At 38.2% G+C, this 24,229-nt stretch overlaps 1 protein-coding gene across 5 annotated transcripts in view; it reads left to right on the forward strand.

The window, feature by feature from the left end:
- foxb1a (forkhead box B1a) overlaps positions 1-24,229 on the forward strand; it is a 303,263-nt gene that overhangs the window by 210,715 nt on the left and 68,319 nt on the right. The window contains exon 4 of one of the 5 annotated variants that reach the window (XR_009827541.1): positions 21,993-22,061. The exons of 3 other annotated variants lie outside the window; for them this stretch is intronic. The gene's annotated coding sequence lies outside the window, so the exon portion shown is untranslated. Of the gene's footprint in view, positions 1-21,992; positions 22,062-24,229 lie in introns of those variants that run through there. One more of the 5 variants, XR_009827543.1, reaches the window with a different exon arrangement.

A 24,229-nucleotide genomic window follows, 5' to 3' on the forward strand; every position in this document is an offset into this window, starting at 1 on the left:
TGTGGAATAGCCTTCATTTGTAAGAACAAGAATAGACTGTCGAGTTTCAAATGAAAGTTCTCTTTTTCTGGCCATTTTGAGCGTTTAATTGACCCCCACAAATGTGATGCTCCAGAAACTCAATCTGCTCAAAGGAAGGTCCGTTTTGTAGCTTCTGTAACGAGCTAAACTGTTTTCAGATGTGTGAACATGATTGCACAAGGGTTTTCTAATCATCAATTAGCCTTCTGAGCCAATGAGCAAACACATTGTACCATTAGAACACTGGAGTGATAGTTGCTGGAAATGGGCCTCTATACACCTATGTAGATATTGCACCAAAAACCAGACATTTGCAGCTAGAATAGTCATTTACCACATTAGCAATGTATAGAGTGTATTTCTTTAAAGTTAAGACTAGTTTAAAGTTATCTTCATTGAAAAGTACAGTGCTTTTCCTTCAAAAATAAGGACATTTCAATGTGACCCCAAAATTTTGAACGGTAGTGTATGTACCGTATTTTTCGGACTGTAAGTGGCAGTTTTTTTCGTAGTTTGGCCGGGGGTGCGATTTATACTCAGGAGCGACTTATCAGAATCAGAATCAGAATCAGAATACCTTTATTGTCATTGTATGGAAACAACGAAATTGGACAGCAATCCAGCTCAGTGCTTGTAAAACAAACCTACATAAAATAGTCTTAAAGGCCTACTGAAATGATTTTTTTTTATTCAAACGGGAATAGCAGATCCATTCTATGTGTCATACTTGATCATTTCGCGATATTGCCATATTTTTGCTGAAAGGATTTAGTAGAGAAAATCGACGATAAAGTTTGCAACTTTTGCTCGCTGATAAAAAAAAACCTTGCCCCTACCGGAAGTAGCGTGACATCACAAGCGGTAGTACTGCTCACAATTCCCCGTTGTTTACAATGGAGCGAGAGATATTCGGAGCGAGAAAGCGACGATGACCCCATTAATTTGAGCGAGGATGGAAGATTTGTGGATGAGGAACGTTAGAGTGACGGACTAGAATGCAGTTCAAGAGATATCTTTTTTCGCTCTGACCGTAACTTAGGTACAAGCTGGCTCATTGGAATCCACACTCTCTCCTTTTTCTATTGTGGATCACGGGTTTGTATTTTAAACCACCTCGGATACTATATCCTCTTGAAAATCAGAGTCGAGAAGGCGAAATGGACATTCACAGTGACTTTTATCTCCACGACAATACATCGACGAAGCTCTTTAGCATAAGCTAACGTGATAGCATCTGTCTCAAATGCAGATAGAAACAAAATAAATAAGTCCCTGACTGGAAGGATAGACAGAAGATCAACAATACTACTATCAGGAGACACCGAACCAAACACTGGACATGTAAATACACGGTTAATGTGTATTCGACGCCTGTCGAAGCCTAGCAATGCTGTTGCTAACGACGCTAACTTAACAACGGGACCTCGTCAGAGGTATGATAAAAACATTAGCGCTCCACCTACGCCAGCCAGCCCTCCTCCGCTCATCAACACCCGTGCTTACCTGCGTTCCAGCGATCGACGATGCGGTCGGCGGCCCGGAGACGTAGGAAGTCAAGGTGAGGTCGCCGGCGCTAGCGTCTGCTATCCAACAAAGTCCTCCTTGTTGTGTTGCTGTAGTCCGCCGCTAATACACCGATCCCACCTACAACGTTCTTCTTTGCAGCCTCCATTGTTCATTAAACAAATTGCAAAAGATTCACCAACACAGATGTCCAGAATACTGTGGAATTTGGTCGAAGAAAACAGAGCTTTGTGTATTGTGTCCAATAGCGTCCAAACACTTCCGTGGACCTCGCGACGTCACGCGCATACGTCATCCTCCAAAGGCGTTTTGAACCGGAAGTTCCCCGGGAAATTTAAAATGTCACTTTATAAGTTAACCCGGCCTTATTGGCATGTGTTGCAATGTTAAGATTTCATCATTAATACATAAACTATCAGACTGCGTGGTCGCTAGTAGTGGCTTTCAGTAGGCCTTTAAGACAACAACAATAATAAAACAATTTAAAATTTAAAAACTTAATTAGATGTTAAAAAAAAAACCATGTTGCACAGTAGATCTTTATCAGAGGTAAGCAAGTAATAAAGTGGTGAGTGTTCAGGTAAGTGCAGAGTTTAGGGCAATAACATCTCTAGGATAGAAACTGTTTTTCAGTCTATTTGTCCTTGCTTTGATGGTCTTATAGCGCCTCCCTGAGGGCAAGAGTTCAAGCCAGTGGTGACCTGGGTGGGATGAGTCCTTGAGGATGCTGTTTGCTCTCCTGTTGCAGTGTCTCTTATGCAGGTCCTCTAGAGATGTAAGAGGACATGCAGTGATCTTCTGGGCCGCATTTAGGACCCCCTAAGTTATGTGTGAAATTAAAACACATTAGCGTAAAATATCAAATAATATTATTTATCTCATTCACGTAAGAGACTAGACGTATAAGATTTCATGGGATTTAGCGATTAGGAGTGACAGATTGTTTGGTAAACTTATAGCATGTTCTATATGTTATAGTTATTTGAATGACTCTTACCATAATATGTTACGTTAACATACCAGGCACCTTCTCAGTTGGTTATTTATGCCTCATATAACGTACACTTATTCAGCCTGTTGTTCACTATTCTTTAGACATTTTAAATTGCCTTTCAAATGTCTATTCTTGCTGTTGGCTTTTATCAAATACATTTCCCCCAAAAATGCGACTTACACAAACCCCGTTTCCATATGAGTTGGGAAATTGTGTTAGATGTAAATATAAACAGAATACAATGATTTGCAAATCCTTTTCAACCCATATTCAATTGAATGCACTACTAAGACAACATATTTGATGTGCAAACAATAATTCAATAATAATTAACTTAGAATTTCATGGCTGCAACACGTGCCAAAGTAGTTGGGAAAGGGCATGTTCACCACTGTGTTACATGGCCTTTCCTTTTAACAACACTCAGTAAAGGTTTGGGAACTGAGGAGACACATTTTTGAAGCTTCTCAGGTGGAATTCTTTCCCATTCTTGCTTGATGTACAGCTTAAGTTGTTCAACAGTCCGGGGGTCTCCCTTCTGCTATTTTAGGCTTCATAATGCACCACACATTTTCAATGGGATACAGGTCTGGACTACAGGCAGGCCAGTCTAGTACCCGCACTCTTTTACTATGAAGCCACGTTGATGTAACACGTGGCTTGGCATTGTCTTGCTGAAATAAGCAGGGGCGTCCATGGTAACGTTGCTTGGATGGCAACATATGTTGCTCCAAAACCTGTATGTACCTTTCAGCATTAATGGCGCCTTCACAGATGTGTAAGTTACCCATGTCTTGGCCACTAATACACCCCCATACCATCACACATGCTGCCTTTTACACTTTACGCCTAGAACAATCCGGATGGTTCTTTTCCTCTTTGGTCCGGAGGACACGACGTCCACAGTTTCCAAAAACAATTTGAAATGTGGACTCGTCAGACCACAGAACACTTTTCCACTTAGTATCAGTCCATCTTAGATGAGCTCAGGCCCGGCGAAGCTGACGGCGTTTCCGGGTGTTGTTGATAAACGGTTTTCGCCTTGCATAGGAGAGTTTTAACTTGCACTTACATATGTAGCGACCAACTGTAGTTACTGACAGTGGTTTTCTGAAGTGTTCCTGAGCCCATGTGGTGATATCCTTTACACACTGATGTCGCTTGTTGATGCAGTACCGCCTGAGGGATGGAAGGTCACGGGCTTAGCTGCTTACGTGCAGTGATTTCTCCAGATTCTCTGAACCCTTTGATGATATTACGGAGCGTAGATGGTGAAATCCCTAAATTCCTTACAATAGCTGCTTGAGAAAGGTTTTTCTTAAACTGTTCAACAATTTGCTCAGGCATTTGTTGACAAAGTGGTGACCCTCGCCCCGTCCTTGTTTGTGAATGACTGAGCATTTCATGGAAGCTGCTTTTATACCCAATCATGGCACCCACCTGTTCCCAATTAGCCCATTCACCTGTGGGATGTTCCAAATAAGTGTGTGATGAGCATTCCTCAACTTTCTCAGTCTTTTTTGCCACTCGTGCCAGCTTTTTTGAAACATCTTGCAGGCATCAAATTCCAAATGAGCTAATAATTGCATAACGTAACAAAGTTTTCCAGTGTGAACATTAAGTATCTTGTCTTTGCAGTCTATTCAATTGAATATAAGTTGAAAAGGATTTGCAAATCATTGTGTTCTGTTTTTATTTACCATTTACACAACGTGACAACTTCACTGCTTTTGGGTTTTGTACATAAATGAGGTAGATCCCCTCGACTTGATCAATTGAAAAGTAGCTCGCCTGCAGAAAGAGTTTGGCCACCCCTGCTTTATATTGATTATGAGTGAGTTCTGTCTTGTGAGTATTGTAGTCCTTCTTGAGTCCACATGCGCTACTGCGGCCCTGCCTTTGTTTGTCTAGGCTCTGCACCAGCTGCTAACACCTTTGCGTTGGATTTGATTCACTGCCGCCAAAGATTTACGGCCGTCCTTCCGAATTCCGAGTGTGGCTTGTGTTTATTTTTCGCCACATTAATTATATTCTCACCGCATGGCTGTTGTCGCACTTCAGTTTTTCACCTTAAACCAGGCAACCCAAATTGTTGAAAGAAAAAAAAAATCTGTCTGGAGCCGCAAGAAATTAAAAGTCTTATATAAGTGTTATAATGAAGGCAACACATGATGTAAGTGTCTATATTAGCTATATTAGCCGACTATCAAAATGACTTTAAAAGCCTTATATAAGTGTTATAATGAAGGCAACACATGATGTAAGTGTCTATATTAGCTATATTAGCCTACTATCAAAATGACTTTAAAAGTCGTATATAAGTGTTATAATGAAGTCAACACATGATGTAAGTGTTTATATTAGCTATATTAGCCTACTATCAAAATGACTTTAAAAGTCTTATATAAGTGTTATAATGAAGGCAACACATGATGTAAGTGTCTATATTAGATATATTAGCCTACTATCAAAATGACTTTAAAAGTCTTATATAAGTGTTATAATGAAGGCAACACATGATGTAAGTGTCTATATTAGCTATATTAGCCTACTATGAAAATGACTTTAAAAGTCTTATATAAGTGTTATAATGAAGGCAACACATGATGTAAGTGTCTATATTAGCTATATTAGCCTACTATCAAAATGACTTTAAAAGTCTTATATAAGTGTTATAATGAAGGCAACACATGATGTAAGTGTCTATATTAGCTATATTAGCCTACTATGAAAATGACTTTAAAAGTCTTATATAAGTGTTATAATGAAGGCAACACATGATGTAAGTGTCTATATTAGCTATATTAGCCTACTATGAAAATGACTTTAAAAGTCTTATATAAGTGTTATAATGAAGGCAACACATGATGTAAGTGTCTATATTATATATATTAGCCTACTATCAAAATGACTTTAAAAGTCTTATATAAGTGTTATAATGAAGGCAACACATGATGTAAGTGTCTATATTAGCTATATTAGCCTACTATCAAAATTACTTTAAAAGTCTTATATAAGTGTTATAATGAAGGCAACACATGATGTAAGTGTCTATATTAGCTATATTAGCCTACTATGAAAATGACTTTAAAAGTCTTATATAAGTGTTATAATGAAGGCAACACATGATGTAAGTGTCTATATTAGCTATATTAGCCTACTATCAAAATTACTTTAAAAGTCTTATATAAGTGTTATAATGAAGGCAACACATGATGTAAGTGTCTATATTAGCTATATTAGCCTACTATGAAAATGACTTTAAAAGTCTTATATAAGTGTTATAATGAAGGCAACACATGATGTAAGTGTCTATATTAGATATATTAGCCTACTATCAAAATGACTTTAAAAGTCTTATATAAGTGTTATAATGAAGGCAACACATGATGTAAGTGTCTATATTAGCTATATTAGCCGACTATCAAAATGACTTTAAAAGCCTTATATCAGTGTTATAATGAAGGCAACACACGATGTAAGTGTCTATATTAGCTATATTAGCCTACTATGAAAATGACTTTAAAAGTCTTATATAAGTGTTATAATGAAGGCAACACATGATGTAAGTGTCTATATTAGCTATATTAGCCTACTATCAAAATGACTTTAAAAGTCGTATATAAGTGTTATAATGAAGTCAACACATGATGTAAGTGTTTATATTAGCTATATTAGCCTACTATCAAAATTACTTTAAAAGTCTTATATAAGTGTTATAATGAAGGCAACACATGATGTAAGTGTCTATATTAGCTATATTAGCCTACTATGAAAATGACTTTAAAAGTCTTATATAAGTGTTATAATGAAGGCAACACATGATGTAAGTGTCTATATTAGATATATTAGCCTACTATCAAAATGACTTTAAAAGTCTTATATAAGTGTTATAATGAAGGCAACACATGATGTAAGTGTCTATATTAGCTATATTAGCCTACTATCAACATGACTTTAAAAATCTTATATAAGTGTTATAATGAAGGCAACACATGTTGTAAGTGTCTATATTAGCTATATTAGCTGACTATCAAAATGACTTTAAAAGTCTTATATAAGTGTTATAATGAAGGCAACACATGTTGTAAGTGTCTATATTAGCTATATTAGCCTACTATCAAAATGACTTTAAAAAGTCTTATATACTGTTATAATGAAGGCAACACATGATGTAAGTGTCTATATTAGCTATATTAGCCGACTATCAAAATGACTTTAAAAGTCTTATATAAGTGTTATAATGAAGACAACGCATGATGTGTCTATATTAGCTATATTAGCCTACTATCAAAATGACTTTAAAAGTCTTATATGAGTGTTATAATAAAGACAACACATGATGTAAGTGTCTATATTAGCCTACTGACGCAAATCTTCGTTGACCGAAATGTTGTATTTTAATTTTTATTCTACACATTTTTGCAAGATTGGTAATCATTAGTAAGATTAAGCCTTCTCACAGGATGAGAGAACTTCTGGAAGTTACTGGCTCATAATGGCCAAAGGTATAGATGTGTGTGTCCAGGTTTAAGGACACGGCAGGCTGTCTTCTTCTAGCGGATTTATTACAATCTTTCCAAGCTGCGTAACGTTTGCTGTGGTCTGGAACAACATGGCACACAAGCAACTATCAGAAATGCAGCCAATGTTACATACAGATAATGTGTCATGAGACATGCAGATATTAATTAATAATTAAATGAGCGCAAATATACCTACCAACGAGGCATAATGATGCAATATGTACGTACAGCTAGCCTAAACAGGATGTTAGCATCAATTAGCTTGCAGTCTTGCACTGACTAAAAATGCCTGATTAGCACTCCAGCATATCAATAACATCAACAAAGCTCACCTTTGGGCATTCACGCACAGCATAAAATGTTTGGTGGACAAAACGAGACAAAGAATTAGTGGCATAAAACACGTATTTTTGTGGCAGCATCGGAGAAAGTTGTACATGTAAACAAACTACGGTGAGTTCAAGGATGGCTGAAATTAGTAGGACAAAACGGCGCTTGACAAATACTCTCATCAGTGAAACATGCTTAGTTAACTTAAGGCCCAAGCTGTTTGTTTACATGCTTTTTTTAAATTTTTCTTTGCTATTTGGGCTTATTGGACCCTAATTAGAATAAAAACTAAGACTCATCTTTTGATATGATGTACTTAGTCCATAAGTACACAAACGTGTACTTCATGTTTAGTGACATGCTAATTCTTATTTTTACACTTTTTCCCCCAAATTCCATTGTATGTTATACTCATCTGACACCACCAGATGGCAGTATAAGTGTCCACATAAGCGGCCATAAGACCCCAATTCAGTAGTGTACACAATTTTGGAAATAAGAGCTAAAAAGCTAGCACTCCAGCATATCGATAACATCAACAAAGCTCACCTTTCTGCATTCACGCACAGCATAAAATGTTTGGTGGACAAAATGAGACAGAGAATGGGTGGCATAAAACCCGTCTTTCTGTGGCAGCATCGGAGAAAGTTGTACATGTAAACAAACTACGGTGAGTTCAAGGATTAGTAGGACAAAACAGCGCTTGCCAAATACTCTCATCATAGAATCATGTTTAATATAAACAGTGGGGTTTCTAACAATTAGGAAGGTTTGTGTCATGTTTGCTCTCCGACAGTAACAATATTAAAACAAAAAATATATTTTTCGGCCTCAGAGCTGCGGGTTGCTGACCCCCCCGGCCTTAAACCAACGCACTTGCAAGGGAACGTTGGAGCGAGCGTGTATAACCCAGTTGGGTCGTGCAGACGGCGCACGGCTGAATAGCAAAACGACTGCACTGACCAAATATGCCAGATTAGCACTCCAGTATATCAATAACATCAACAAAGCTCACTTTTCTGCATTCACGCACAGCATAAAATGTTTGGTGGACAATATGAGACAAAGAATGAGTGGCATAAAACACGTCTTTCTGTGGCAGCATCGGAGAAAGTTGTACATGTAAACAAACTACGGTGAGTTCAAGGATCGCTGAATTTACTAGGACAAAACGGCGCTTGACAAATACTCTCATCAGTGAAGCATGTTTAGTTAACTTAAGGCGCAAGCTGTTTGTTTACATGCTTTTTTTTAATTTCTCTTTGCTATTTGGGCTTATTGGACCCTAATTAGAATACAAACCAAGACTCCTCTTTTGATATGATGTACTTAGTCCATAAGTACACAAACGTGTACTTCATGTTTAGTGACATGCTAATTCGTATATTTTTACACTTTTTCCCCCAAATTCCATTGTATGTTATACTCTTCTGACACCACCAGATGGCAGTATAAGTGTCCACATAAGCGGCCATAAGACCCCAATTCAATAGTGTACACAATTTTGGAAATAAGAGCTAAAAAGCTAGCACTCCAGTATATCGATAACATCAACAAAGCTCACCTTTCTGCATTCACGCACAGCATAAAATGTTTGGTGGACAAAATGAGACAAAGAATGAGTGGCATAAAACCCGTCTTTCTGTGGCAGCATCGGAGAAAGTTGTACATGTAAACAAACTACGATGAGTTCAAGGATTAGTAGGACAAAACAGCGCTTGCCAAATACTCTCATCATAGAATCATTTTTAACATAAACAGTGGGGTTTCTAACAATTAGGAAGGTTTGTGTCATGTTTGCCCTCCGACAGTAACAATATTAAAACAAAAAATATATTTTTCGGCTCTAGAGCCGCGGGTTGCTGACCCCCCCCCCCCCCGGCCTTAAACCAACGCACTTGCAAGGGAACGTCGGAGCGAGCGTGTATAACCCAGTTGGGTCGTGCAGACGGCGCACGGCTGAATAGCAAAACGACTGCACTGACCAAATATGCCTGATTAGCACTCCAGTATATCAATAACATCAACAAAGCTCACCTTTCTGCATTCACGCACAGCATAAAATGTTTGGTGGACAAAATGAGACAAAGAATGAGTGGTATAAAACACGTCTTTCTGTGGCAGCATCGGAGAAAGTTGTACATGTACACAAACTATGGTGAGTTCAAGGATCGCTGAAATTAGTAGGACAAAACGGCGCTTGACAAATACTCTCATCAGTGAAGCATGTTTAGTTAACTTAAGGCCCAAGCTGTTTGTTTACATGCTTTTTTTATTTCTCTTTGCTATTTGGGCTTATTGGACCCTAATTAGAATACAAACTAAGAATCATCTTTTGATATGATGTACTTAGTCCATAAGTACACAAACGTGTACTTCATGTTTAGTGACATGCTAATTCGTATATTTTTACACTTTTTCCCCCAAATTCCATTGTATGTTATACTCTTCTGACACCACCAGATGGCAGTAGAAGTGTCCACATAAGCGGCCATAAGACCCCAATTCAGTAGTGTACACAATTTTGGAAATAAGAGCTAAAAAGCTAGCACTCCAGCATATCGATAACATCAACAAAGCTCACCTTTCTGCATTCACGCACAGCATAAAATGTTTGGTGGACAAAATGAGACAGAGAATGAGTGGCATAAAACCCGTCTTTCTGTGGCAGCATCGGAGAAAGTTGTACATGTAAACAAACTACGATGAGTTCAAGGATTAGTAGGACAAAACAGCGCTTGCCAAATACTCTCATCATAGAATCATGTTTAATATAAACAGTGGGGTTTCTAACAATTAGGAAGGTTTGTGTCATGTTTGCCCTCCGACAGTAACAATATTAAAACAAAAAATATATTTTTCGGCTCTAGAGCCGCGGGTTGCTGACCCCCCCCCCGGCCTTAAACCAACGCACTTGCAAGGGAACGTCGGAGCGAGCGCGTATAACCCAGTTGGGTCGTGCAGACGGCGCACGGCTGAATAGCAAAACGACTGCACTGACCAAATATGCCTGATTAGCACTCCAGTATATCAATAACATCAACAAAGCTCACCTTTCTGCATTCACGCACAGCATAAAATGTTTGGTGGACAAAATGAGACAAAGAATGAGTGGCATAAAACACGTCTTTCTGTGGCAGCATCGGAGAAAGTTGTACATGTAAACAAACTACGGTGAGTTCAAGGATCGCTGAAATTAGTAGGACAAAACGGCGCTTGACAAATACTCTCATCAGTGAAGCATGCTTAGTTAACTTAAGGCCCAAGCTGTTTGTTTACATGCTTTTTTTTTATTTTTCTTTGCTATTTGGGCTTATTGGACCCTAATTAGAATAAAAACTAAGACTCCTCTTTTGATGTGATGTACTTAGTCCATAAGTACACAAACGTGTACTTCATGTTTAGTGACATGCTAATTCGTATATTTTTACTCTTTTTCGCCCAAATTCCATTGTATGTTATACTCTTCTGACACCACCAGATGGCAGTATAAGTGTCCTCATAAGCGGCCATAAGACCCCAATTCAGTAGTGTACACAATTTTGGAAATAAGAGCTAAAAAGCTAGCACTCCAGTATATCGATAACATCAACAAAGCTCACCTTTCTGCATTCACGCACAGCATAAAATGTTTGGTGGACAAAACGAGACAGAGAATTAGTGGCATAAAACACGTCTTTCTGTGGCAGCATCAGAGAAAGTTGTACATGTAAACAAACTACGATGAGTTCAAGGATTAGTAGGACAAAACAGCGCTTGCCAAATACTCTCATCATAGAATCATGTTTAATATAAACAGTGGGGTTTCTAACAATTAGAAAGGTTTGTGTCATGTTTGCCCTCCGACAGTAACAATATTAAAACAAAAAAAATATTTTTCGGCTCTAGAGCCGCGGGTTGCTGACCCCCCCCGGCCTTAAACCAACGCACTTGCAAGGGAACGTCGGAGCGAGCGCGTATAACCCAGTTGGGTCGTGCAGACGGCGCACAGCTGAATAGCAAAACGACTGCACTGACCAAATATGCCTGATTAGCACTCCAGTATATCAATAACATCAACAAAGCTCACCTTTCTGCATTCACGCACAGCATAAAATGTTTGGTGGACAAAATGAGACAAAGAATGAGTGGCATAAAACACGTCTTTCTGTGGCAGCATCGGAGAAAGTCGTACATGTAAACAAACTACGGTGAGTTCAAGGATCGCTGAAATTAGTAGGACAAAACGGCGCTTGACAAATACTCTCATCAGTGAAGCATGTTTAGTTAACTTAAGGCGCAAGCTGTTTGTTTACATGCTTTTTTTTAATTTCTCTTTGCTATTTGGGCTTATTGGACCCTAATTAGAATAAAAACTAAGACTCATCTTTTGATATGATGTACTTAGTCCATAAGTACACAAACGTGTACTTCATGTTTAGTGACATGCTAATTCTTATTTTTACACTTTTTCCCCCAAATTCCATTGTATGTTATACTCTTCTGACACCACCAGATGGCAGTATAAGTGTCCACATAAGCGGCCATAAGACCCCAATTCAATAGTGTACACAATTTTGGAAATACGAGCTAAAAAGCTAGCACTCCAGTATATCGATAACATCAACAAAGCTCACCTTTCTGCATTCACGCACAGCATAAAATGTTTGGTGGACAAAACGAGACAAAGAATTAGTGGCATAAAACCCGTCTTTCTGTGGCAGCATCGGAGAAAGTTGTACATGTAAACAAACTACGATGAGTTCAAGGATTAGTAGGACAAAACAGCGCTTGCCAAATACTCTCATCATAGAATCATGTTTAATATAAACAGTGGGGTTTCTAACAATTAGAAAGGTTTGTGTCATGTTTGCCCTCCGACAGTAACAATATTAAAACAAAAAATATATTTTTCGGCTCTAGAGCCGCGGGTTGCTGACCCCCCCCCGGCCTTAAACCAACGCACTTGCAAGGGAACGTCGGAGCGAGCGCGTATAACCCAGTTGGGTCGTGCAGACGGTGCACGGCTGAATAGCAAAACGACTGCACTGACCAAATATGCCTGATTAGCACTCCAGTATATCAATAACATCAACAAAGCTCACCTTTCTGCATTCACGCACAGCATAAAATGTTTGGTGGACAAAATGAGACAAAGAATGAGTGGTATAAAACACGTCTTTCTGTGGCAGCATCGGAGAAAGTTGTACATGTAAACAAACTATGGTGAGTTCAAGGATCGCTGAAATTAGTAGGACAAAAGGGCGCTTGACAAATACTCTCATCAGTGAAGCATGTTTAGTTAACTTAAGGCCCAAGCTGTTTGTTTACATGCTTTTTTTATTTCTCTTTGCTATTTGGGCTTATTGGACCCTAATTAGAATACAAACTAAGAATCATCTTTTGATATGATGTACTTAGTCCATAAGTACACAAACGTGTACTTCATGTTTAGTGACATGCTAATTCGTATATTTTTACACTTTTTCCCCCAAATTCCATTGTATGTTATACTCTTCTGACACCACCAGATGGCAGTATAAGTGTCCACATAAGCGGCCATAAGACCCCAATTCAGTAGTGTACACAATTTTGGAAATAAGAGCTAAAAAGCGAGCACTCCAGCATATCGATAACATCAACAAAGCTCACCTTTCTGCATTCACGCACAGCATAAAATGTTTGGTGGACAAAATGAGACAGAGAATGAGTGGCATAAAACCCGTCTTTCTGTGGCAGCATCGGAGAAAGTTGTACATGTAAACAAACTACGATGAGTTCAAGGATTAGTAGGACAAAACAGCGCTTGCCAAATACTCTCATCATAGAATCATGTTTAATATAAACAGTGGGGTTTCTAACAATTAGGAAGGTTTGTGTCATGTTTACTCTCCGACGGTAACAATATTAAAACAAAAAATATATTTTTCGGCCTCAGAGCCGCGGGTTGCTGACCCCCCGGCCTTAAACCAACGCACTTGCAAGGGAACGTCGGAGCGAGCGCGTATAACCCAGTTGGGTCGTGCAGACGGCGCACGGCTGAATAGCAAAACGACAGCACTGACCAAATATGCCAGATTAGCACTCCAGTATATCAATAACATCAACAAAGCTCACTTTTCTGCATTCACGCACAGCATAAAATGTTTGGTGGACAATATGAGACAAAGAAGGAGTGGCATAAAACACGTCTTTCTGTGGCAGCGTCGGAGAAAGTTGTACATGTAAACAAACTACGGTGAGTTCAAGGACGGCTGAAATTAGTAGGACAAAACGGCGCTTGACAAATACTCTCATCAGTGAAGCATGTTTAGTTAACTTAAGGCCCAAGCTGTTTGTTTACATGCATTTTTTTATTTATCTTTGCTATTTGGGCTTATTGGACCCTAATTAGAATAAAAACTAAGACTCATATTTTGATATGATGTACTTAGTCCATAAGTACACAACCGTGTACTTCATGTTTAGTGACATGCTAATTCTTAATTTTACACTTTTTCCCCCAAATTCCATTGTATGTTATACTCTTCTGACACCACCAGATGGCAGTATAAGTGTCCACATAAGCGGCCATAAGACCCCAATTCAGTAGTGTACACAATTTTGGAAATAAGAGCTAAAAAGCTAGCACTCCAGCATATCGATAACATCAACAAAGCTCACCTTTCTGCATTCACGCACAGCATAAAATGTTTGGTGGACAAAACGAGACAAAGAATTAGTGGCATAAAACCCGTCTTTCTGTGGCAGCATCGGAGAAAGTTGTACATGTAAACAAACTACGGTGAGTTCAAGGATCGCTGAAATTACTAGGACAAAACGGCGCTTGACAAATACTCTCATCAGTGAAGCATGTTTAGTTAACTTAAGGCGCCAGCTGTTTGTTTACATGCTTTTTTTAAATTTCTCTTTGCTATTTGGGCTTATTGGACCCTAATTAGAATACAAACTAAGACTCCTCCTTTGATATGATGTACTTAGTCCATAAGTACACAAACGTGTACTTCATGTTTAGTGACATGCTAATTCGTATATTTTTACACTTTTTCCCCCAAATTCCATTGTATGTTATACTCTTCTGACACCACCAGATGGCAGTATAAGTGTCCACATAAGCAGCCATAAGACCCCAATTCAATAGTGTACACAATTTTGGAAATAAGAGCTAAAAAGCTAGCACTCCAGCATATCGATAACATCAACAAAGCTCAGCTTTCTGCATTCACGCACAGCATAAAATGTTTGGTGGACAAAACGAGACAGAGAATGAGTGGCATAAAACCCGTCTTTCTGTGGCAGCATCGGAGAAAGTTGTACATGTAAACAAACTACGATGAGTTCAAGGATTAGTAGGACAAAACAGCGCTTGCCAAATACTCTCATCATAGAATCATGTTTAATATAAACAGTGGGGTTTCTAACAATTAGAAAGGTTTGTGTCATGTTTGCCCTCCGACAGTAACAATATTAAAACAAAAAATATATTTTTCGGCTCTAGAGCCGCGGGTTGCTGACCCCCCCCCCCCCGGCCTTAAACCAACGCACTTGCAAGGGAACGTCGGAGCGAGCGCGTATAACCCAGTTGGGTCGTGCAGACGGCGCACGGCTGAATAGCAAAATGACTGCTGACTGATTGACTTATGGAAGCTGGCGCCGCCCTGGGGAGACGTCTTTGTGGGAGAACTGACGCTCCCCCTTGTAACCGTCTCGGAAGTCAACGCTATCACACTGTCAAACTCCGAACTTCCCGCATCTCTTTCATTCCCCCCCCCATCCCTCCTTCCTCGTCTCTGCATTCAAAATGATTCTCACAGCCTAAAGCTACCGGCGCAGACTTTTAGTGCACGTCCGCCGTAGACGGGAAGCGTTGTGGGGGGGGATGTGCATCCTGGGCCTCGCTCACCAGGGAAAAGTGACAGCCGGGATAATTGGCACTAATCAAGTGACTGCAAGTATTGAGAGAATGTCACTTTGGGCTGGCAGAGGAGCGGCGTTGACCCGAAGAGGTAGCGCCCAAGGTGTTCTGTCAATCCAGCAAGTGTGACAGTCATCATGCAGCGAGTCCAATCTTTGGTCAATATGCAAAGAAGAAAGAGGGAAAAGGAAAGCGGGAGATGCGGGGTGGGGGGTGGGGGGGGGAGACGGGGAGCGTTTCCTCTCGCATGAAAACGAGGATGTTATGGAGAGCGCGCTACATTATTCTTTTTTAACATTCCTCTCACAGCGACGGCTTTGAATTACAGAGGACTTTTTTTTCTTTTTCTTTTCGCGTGCGTGTGTGTGTGTGTCGAAAAGCAAGATGGAGATGAATCAAAAATTCATCTGAAGAAGTTGTGCGCAGGGGCGAGCCGAGTGTACCTCTGGTGGAACCAACATTTGCAAAAGTTCCATCTCCTTAAGCAATTATTAGCGGTGATAGTTTGACACGTGCGAGGGGTTGTCAACAACTGACTTTAAACAAAGTACAAAGCAGAAATAAACAGTGCCGCCGGCAAAATTAACTTAGGGGACGAGCCGCCTCATGAATTATAAATGGTCCGTCTATTACTGCGAGTGGAGGCCTCGGCGGCGGCGGGGAGAGACTAACCTATTTCCAACACATCTGAAAGTCAAGTGACAGCCAAAGAATGCAGTTCAGGGAAAGATCAGTCTCTTATTTAGTAAACGAGTTGTGTAATTTCTAAATCGTGCCAAACTAACCGTGCAGCGCCCTCGGGGGGGTTTTCAGTCATCTGCTCCGCACGTTTGCCTCCTAACCGCCATTCACGTGCAAATTAATTCCCCTCGCCGAGCGCGTTTTTAATCCATCTCATTAGCAAAGTGGCCTATAGATAAAAGCCCGTGTTTTATCTTTTTAATCCGCGCCTCCCTTAATGCGGCCTGGAAATAATTGAAATGATGTCAAGGGCCGTCGCATCCAGCCAGTCTGACTGATTCTGACACGGACTTTAATTTGTCCTCTTTGAGGATCCACCACAACCCCCCCCCCCCTGCCTTGTCGCCCAGCGCTTTGGATCTCTGGAGAAGTTAGGAACTCATCCACAGGTTGGGGCGAGTGCTCGACACATACCTTCCGAGTATTTCCATTGCCGCAATTCTCAAGGTGGAGACACGGCACACGTCTCCTGACCTGGGATGACAAAGAGAAGGGAGCGGAGAAGCTCCCAGATGAAGTCGTGTGGCAGCCACCAGGAGTCTGCCCGGTCATTATTGATTAAAAAAAAAAAACCCCTCTGGTGCTGAGATGTCTGGATTGGCAGCTCTCTGGGTGATAGAACCAACGGAGAACCGAGTAAGCTCCCTGTTGAACAGGCCTGGGCAATTATTTTGACTCGGGGGGGCCAAATTTAGAGAAAAAAAAATGTGTCTGGGGGCCGGTATGTATCTGATTGTTAGGAACACTCATACAAAACCTCACAATAATGTCTGATTGAACACTAAAAACGTTATGACAGACCGCCTTAAAAAAAACTAAATGGAATTTAAATTTTTTTTACTGAATGAGACACCCAGAATGTACATGAAAATAAAGAATGTGGGATTTACAATATTAACTATAAACGATAAAAGACTGAATATTGACAACATATGAACATCACACCCCCTCTCTCGATTGACATAGTTATTTTTTTTTTACTGAATGAGACACCCAGAATAACTATGAACAATAAAACACTGAATATTGACAACATATGAACATCACACCCCCTCTCGATTGACATATCTTTAATTCTTTACTGAATGAGACACCCAGAATGTACATGAAAATAAAGAATGTGGGATTTACAATAATAACTATGAAGGATAAAACACTGAATATTGACAACATATGAACATCAAAATCCTCTCGATTGACATATTTAAAAAAAATAAAAAATCCTGAATGAGACACCCAGAATGTACATGAAAATAAAGAATGTGGGATTTACAATATTAACTATAAACGATAAAACACTGAATATTGACAACATATGAACATCACACCCCCTCTCCATCCACATATTTTACATTTTTTTACTGAATGAGACACCCAGAATGTCCATGAAAATAAAGAATGTGGGATTTACAATATTAACTATGAGGGATAAAACACTGAATATTGACAACATATGAACATCAAAATCCTCTCGATTGACATATTTAAAAAAAAAAAAAATCCTGAATGAGACACCCAGAATGTACATGAAAATAAAGAATGTGGGATTTACAATATTAACTATAAACGATAAAAGACTGAATATTGACAACATATGAACGTCACACCCCCTCTCCATCCACATATTTTAAATTTTTTACTGAATGAGACACCCAGAATGTACATGAAAATAAAGAATGTGGGATTTACAATATTAACCATGAAGGATAAAATACTGAATATTGACAACATGTGAACATCACAACCCCCTCTGGATTGACATACTTTTAATTCTTTACTGAATGAGACACCCAGAATGTCCATGAAAATAAAGAATGTGGGATTTACAATATTAACTATGAAGGATAAAATACTGAATATTGACAACATATGAACATCACACCCCCTCTCGATTGACATATATTTTTTTTTTTTTACTGAACGAGACACCCAGAATAACTATGAACAATAAAAGACTGAATATTGACAACATATGAACATCACACCCCCTCTCGATTGACACATTTTTAATTCTTTACTGAATGAGACACCCAGAATGTACATAAAAATAAAGAATGTGGGATTTACAATATTAAATATAAACGATAAAAGACTGAATATTGACAACATATGAACGTCACACCCCCTCTCCATCCACATATTTTACATTTTTTACTGAATGAGACACCCAGAATGTACATGAAAATAAAGAATGTGGGATTTACAATATTAACTATAAACGATAAAAGACTGAATATTGACAACATATGAACATCACACCCCCTCTCTCGATTGACTTTTTTTTTTTTTTTTTTACTGAATGAGACACCCAGAATAACTATGAACAATAAAACACTGAATATTGACAACATATGAACATCACACCCCCTCTCGATTGACATATTTTTAATTCTTTACTGAATGAGACACCCAGAAATTACATGAAAATAAAGAATGTGGGATTTACAATATTAACTATGAACAATAAAAGACTGAATATTGACAACATATGAACGTCACACCCCCTCTCTCGATTGACATATTTTTCATTTTTTAACTGAATGAGACACCCAGAATGTACATGAAAATAAAGAATGTGGGATTTACAATATTAACTATGAAGGATAAAACACTGAATATTGACAACGTATGAACGTCACACCCCCTCTCCATCCACATATTTTAAATTTTTTTACTGAATGAGACACCCAGAATGTACATGAAAATAAAGAATGTCGGATTTACAATATTAACTATGAAGGATAAAATACTGAATATTGACAACATATGAACATCACACCCCGTCTTGAGTGACATTTTTTTTTTTTTTTTACTCAACGAGACACCCAGAATAACTATGAACAATAAAAGACTGAATATTGACAACATATGAACATCACACCCCCTCTCCATCCACATATTTTACATTTTTTTACTGAATGAGACACCCAGAATGTCCATGAAAATGAAAAATGTGGGATTTACAATAATAACTATGAACGATAAAACACTGAATATTGACAACATATGAACATCACACCCCCTCTCGATTGACATATTTTAAATTTCTTAACTGAATGAGACACCCAGAATGTACATGAAAATAAAGAATGTGGAATTTACAATATTATATGAAGGATAAAACACTGAATATTGACAACATATGAACCCCGCCTTCCGCCCGAATGCAGCTGAGATAGGCTCCAGCAACCCCCGCGACCCCGAAAGGGACAAGCGGTAGAAAATGGATGGATGGATGAACATCACACCCCTCTTCATCCACATATTTTACATTTTTTTACTGAATGAGACACCCAGAATGTCCATGAAAATGAAGAATGTGGGATTTACAATATTAACTATGAACGATAAAAGACTGAATATTGACAACATATGAACGTCACACCCCCTCTCCATCCACATATTTTACAATAAAATTGAAATGATGTCAAGGGCCGTCGCATCCAGCCAGTCTGACTGATTCTGACACGGACTTTAATTTGTCCTCGTTGAGGACCTTCATTTCTAAGAACAAGAATAGACTGTCGAGTTTCAGATGAAAGTTCTCTTTTTCTGGCCATTTTGAGCGTTTAATTGACCCCACAAATGTGATGCTCCAGAAACTCAATCTGCTCAAAGGAAGGTCAGTTTTGTAGCTTCTGTAACGAGCTAAACTGTTTTCAGATGTGTGAACATGATTGCACAAGGGTTTTCTAATCATCAATTAGCCTTCTGAGCCAATGAGCAAACACATTGTACCATTAGAACACTGGAGTGATAGTTGCTGGAAATGGGCCTCTATACACCTATGTAGATATTGCACCAAAAATCAGACATTTGCAGCTAGAATAGTCATTTACCACATTAGCAATGTATAGAGTGTATTTCTTTAAAGTTAAGACTAGTTTAAAGTTATCTTCATTGAAAAGTACAGTGCTTTTCCTTCAAAAATAAGGACATTTCAATGTGACCCCAAACTTTTGAACGGTAGTGTATTTAAAAAAAAAATTACTGAATGAGACACCCAGAATGTACATGAAAATAAAGAATGTGGGATTTACAATATTAACTATGAAGGGTAAAACACTGAATATTGACAACATATGAACATCACACCCCCTCTCCATCCACATATTTTACATTTTTTAACTGAATGAGACACCCAGAATGACCATGAAAATAACCGGATTATAAATAATGTAAATAATTCAATGTATATACTCTGATGTTTATCTTGTGTGATGACTGTATTATGATGATAGTATATATCTGTATCATGAATCAATTTAAGTGGACTTAAACAAGTTGAAAAACGTATTCGGGTGTTACCATTTTTAGTCGTCAATTGTACGGAATATGTACTGTACTGTGCAATCTACTAATCAAAGTTTCAATCAATCAATCAATCAATCAATCAAAACCCCCTTTCCATCCACATATTTACATTTTTTAACTGAATGAGACACCCAGAATGTACATGGAATTAAATAATGTGGGATTTACAATATTAACTATGAAGGATAAAACACTGAATATTGACAACATATGAACGTCACACCCCCTCTCCATCCAACTATTTTTCCAATCAACAAAAATGCAACAAACACAGCAAAATATGAACAGGAAAGGTTAAAAAAACAAACCACCAACAATCTGATACATCAGTAAGCTTTAGAACTTTGTTGTAAAAATCTCCTTCCACGTCTGTCCCTGACACCCACATTTCAGGCTCTGGAAACACTCTGTGGAAACGCTCCCCACCCACACTGTTTGGTGCCCCGTCTGAGCTGCTGTGACGTAGCTTACCATAATAACTAATTAGATTACCATAGTAACTAATTCGATTACAATAGTAACTAATGGTGGGGCGGTATAGCTCGGTTGGTAGAGCGGCCGTGCCAGCAACTTAAGGGTTGCAGGTTCGATCCCCGCTTCCGCCACCCTAGTTACTGCCGTTGTGTCCTTGGGCAAGACACTTTACCCACCTGCTCCCAGTGCCACCCACACTGGTTTAAATGTAACTTAGATATTGGGTTTCACTATGTAAAGCGCTTTGAGTCACTAGAGAAAAGCGCTATATAAATATAATTCACTTCACTTCACTTCACTAATTACATTACCACAGTAACTAATTCGATTACCATAGTAACTACTTAGATTACCATAGTAACTAATTAGATGACCATAGTAACTAGTATATCATGCAAAAGTGCAGATTCCAAGCATTGAAAGACTTAGTATAGTTGAAGCCTTACGCTCATTATAAAACATGAGTGCACATCATAATGGCAGCTACACTTTACATCTTAAACATCTAAAAAAAAGTATTTGGGAATGTCCGACGGGCCAGATTGTAAAGCTTAACGGGCCTTAATTTGCTCCAGGTCTGCTGTAGAACAACTCTAACACACTGAAGGCTCAGCTATGGAGGAAATAGATGCAGAAAAGTCAATTAAAAAGAGCACTCGGGCGGAATTTTACATTCGCCAGAGTCAAAATGAAGAAGCTCGCGTCATTCTGTGTTTATCAGGACATTTATTAGGTGTGTGCGTTTTAAAATTGCTACTTTTGCTACTAATTAAATGATTAGGCAGGGCAGGCTCACTTATAGAGCACAATTCGGCATTCCAAAGGGCTTTACAAAAAATTAAAAGAAGGCAAAAATGAAAATATAAAATGCTATTTCAAATACAAATCAGTAAATACAATCATCATTAAAAAAAAAAAATCATGATTAATTAATTTAAATGAATCAAATACTGTTGGTGAAATATTTTTATACAGTTTATACATAATTAAATAAAAGTGTTTTGTTATTAGTGAGAATATACTTATTTTAAGATATTTTTGGGTTCATTGAGGTTAGCTAATTTTACTTGTTTTTGGAAAGTCTTGACAAGCCAAATTTTCTTGTTCTATTGGCAGATAATTTTCCTTAGTTCAAGTAAAATACCCCTCATTTTTGAACACTGACTTTTTGCAGCGTGGTGGTGTGTTCCATGCAGTGACAAAGTGAGTCAAAAGGCCGATGTTCGCCGGCCGTCAGTGACACGTAAGTCTGAGTGTCATCTGCTGTATTTAGTTTGGCATTTTTATATAAGGCTGCAGCAACTGATTGATTAAATCCATTGATTAGACTTTTTTTTTTTTTTTTTTTTTTAAAAAGCTTCGATTTATATTTTTTCAAAAGTTAAAGCTCTAAGCTTATTAGGAAATTTACAAAGAAAAGTTTAGTGTTCAACCAGACATTGCATAGACCGAAGGATTTATTTTTTCTGAAGTCCTGTTTGACATCACGAAACATGTTTAGCTATTCCTCGTCCTGCAGTGATAATGATACTTGTAAGAAATTCACTTTATTTGTCGCCATGGAGGCGAGGATTAGTGATTGAGAAGTAGCTAAAACACGGATGGATGTTAGCTGCTAGTTAGCTAGCCATGTCTTAAAGCAGGGTTCCCCAACCTTTGTTCCACCAGGGCCCGGTTTAATGAATGCATTACTTTCACGGACCAGCTTTCTACGTGTGGCAGATAAAAACAGCAAAAAAATTAGCCTTAGGCTACAATCTGAAAGTTAAGTCGGAGAAAATGCAGTAGTTTATAAATTAAATAGATGAGGCAATTCCTGAAGGAATTGCATGTGAATGCTCCAATGCTGACAGAATGAAGTATATTCGAATGTAAGAATAGTTTGAATGTTGGAATATTTTGAATTTTGAAGCATTTGAATTTCCAGGTAATTGGTTTGGAACTTGGGAAAGACTTAGTTTTAATGTCCAGGATGAGTGGAATATGTTGAAGGTGGAATATTTTGAATAAGTTGAAAAATGTTGGAATTGTGAAAGAGTGAAAAAATTATAATTCATTTGGAATGGGGACAATGTCCCTAAAAACGGACAATTGTTTGGAAATCCGTGAATTTTTTTACAGTTTTTGAAAGGGAGCAGACAATTCTTGAACAGGCTGAATATTTTGAAGTTGGAACAGTTTGAGTGGGAGTTACGGAACTTTGAAAAATGTCCCATTCTTTTCAATGGGAATTTCATGGAAATTTGGGGATTTCGGGAAAAGAGGGAATTTTTTGGAAAATTCCCCCAAAAAATTAATCTTCGGAATGAGTTGAAATGGTTGGTGTTGGAATTTTTCTAATGGGTCGAGAAATGTTGAAGCAGTAACATCTTTAATTGAGAAATGGTATTAAGGAATTCCTGGAATTTGAAATGGGTTGAAAAATGTGGAAGGAGTAGTCGCCAGAAAAAAGGGTCAAAAAAGGGTTCGAAATAAAATGGAATTCTGGGAATTCCTGGAATTTTTGTAAACTTTTTTTTAGTTTCAAATTCCAGGATGAGTGGAATATGTTGAAGGTGGGATATTTTGAATAAGTTGAAAAATGTTGGGATTGTGAAAGAGTGAAAAAATGATAATTCATTTGGAATGGGGACAATGTCCCTAAAAACGGAGAATTTTTACAGTTTTTGAAAGGGAGCAGACAATTCTTGAACAGGCTGAATATTTTGAAGTTGGAACAGTTTGAGTGGGAGTTACGGAACTTTGAAAAATGTCCCATTCTTTTTAATGGGAATTTCATGGAAATTTGGGGATTTCTGGAAAAGAGGGAATTTTTGGGAAAATTCCCCCCCCCAAAAAATCTTCGGAATGAGTTGAAATGGTTGGTGTTGGAATTTTTCAAATTGGTCGAGAAATGTTGAAGCAGTAACATCTTTAATTGAGAAATGGTATTAAGGAATTCCTGGAATCTGAAATGGGTTGAAAAATGTGGAAGGAGTAGTCGCCAGAAAAAAAGGTCAAAAAAGGGTTCGAAATAAAATGGAATTGTAGGAATTCCTGGAATTTTTGTAAACTTTTTTTAGTTTCAAATTCCAGGATGAGTGGAATATGTTGAAGGTGGAATATTTTGAATAAGTTGAAAAATGTTGGAATTGTGAAAGAGTGAAAAAATGATAATTTATTTGGAATGGGGACAATGTCCCTAAAAACGGAGAATCATTACAGTTTTTGAAAGGGAGCAGACAATTCTTGAACAGGCTGAATATTTTGAAGTTGGAACAGTTTGAGTGGGAGTTATGGAACTTTGAAAAATGTCCCATTCTTTTCAATGGGAATTTCGTGGAAATTTGGGGATTTCGGGAAAAGAGGGAATTTTTTGGAAAATTTAAAAAAATAAAAAATCTTCGGAATGAGTTGAAATGGTTGGTGTTG

The sequence above is a fragment of the Entelurus aequoreus genome, linkage group LG10, assembly GCF_033978785.1.
Source record: "Entelurus aequoreus isolate RoL-2023_Sb linkage group LG10, RoL_Eaeq_v1.1, whole genome shotgun sequence".
Classification (NCBI taxonomy): Eukaryota; Metazoa; Chordata; class Actinopteri; order Syngnathiformes; family Syngnathidae; genus Entelurus; species Entelurus aequoreus.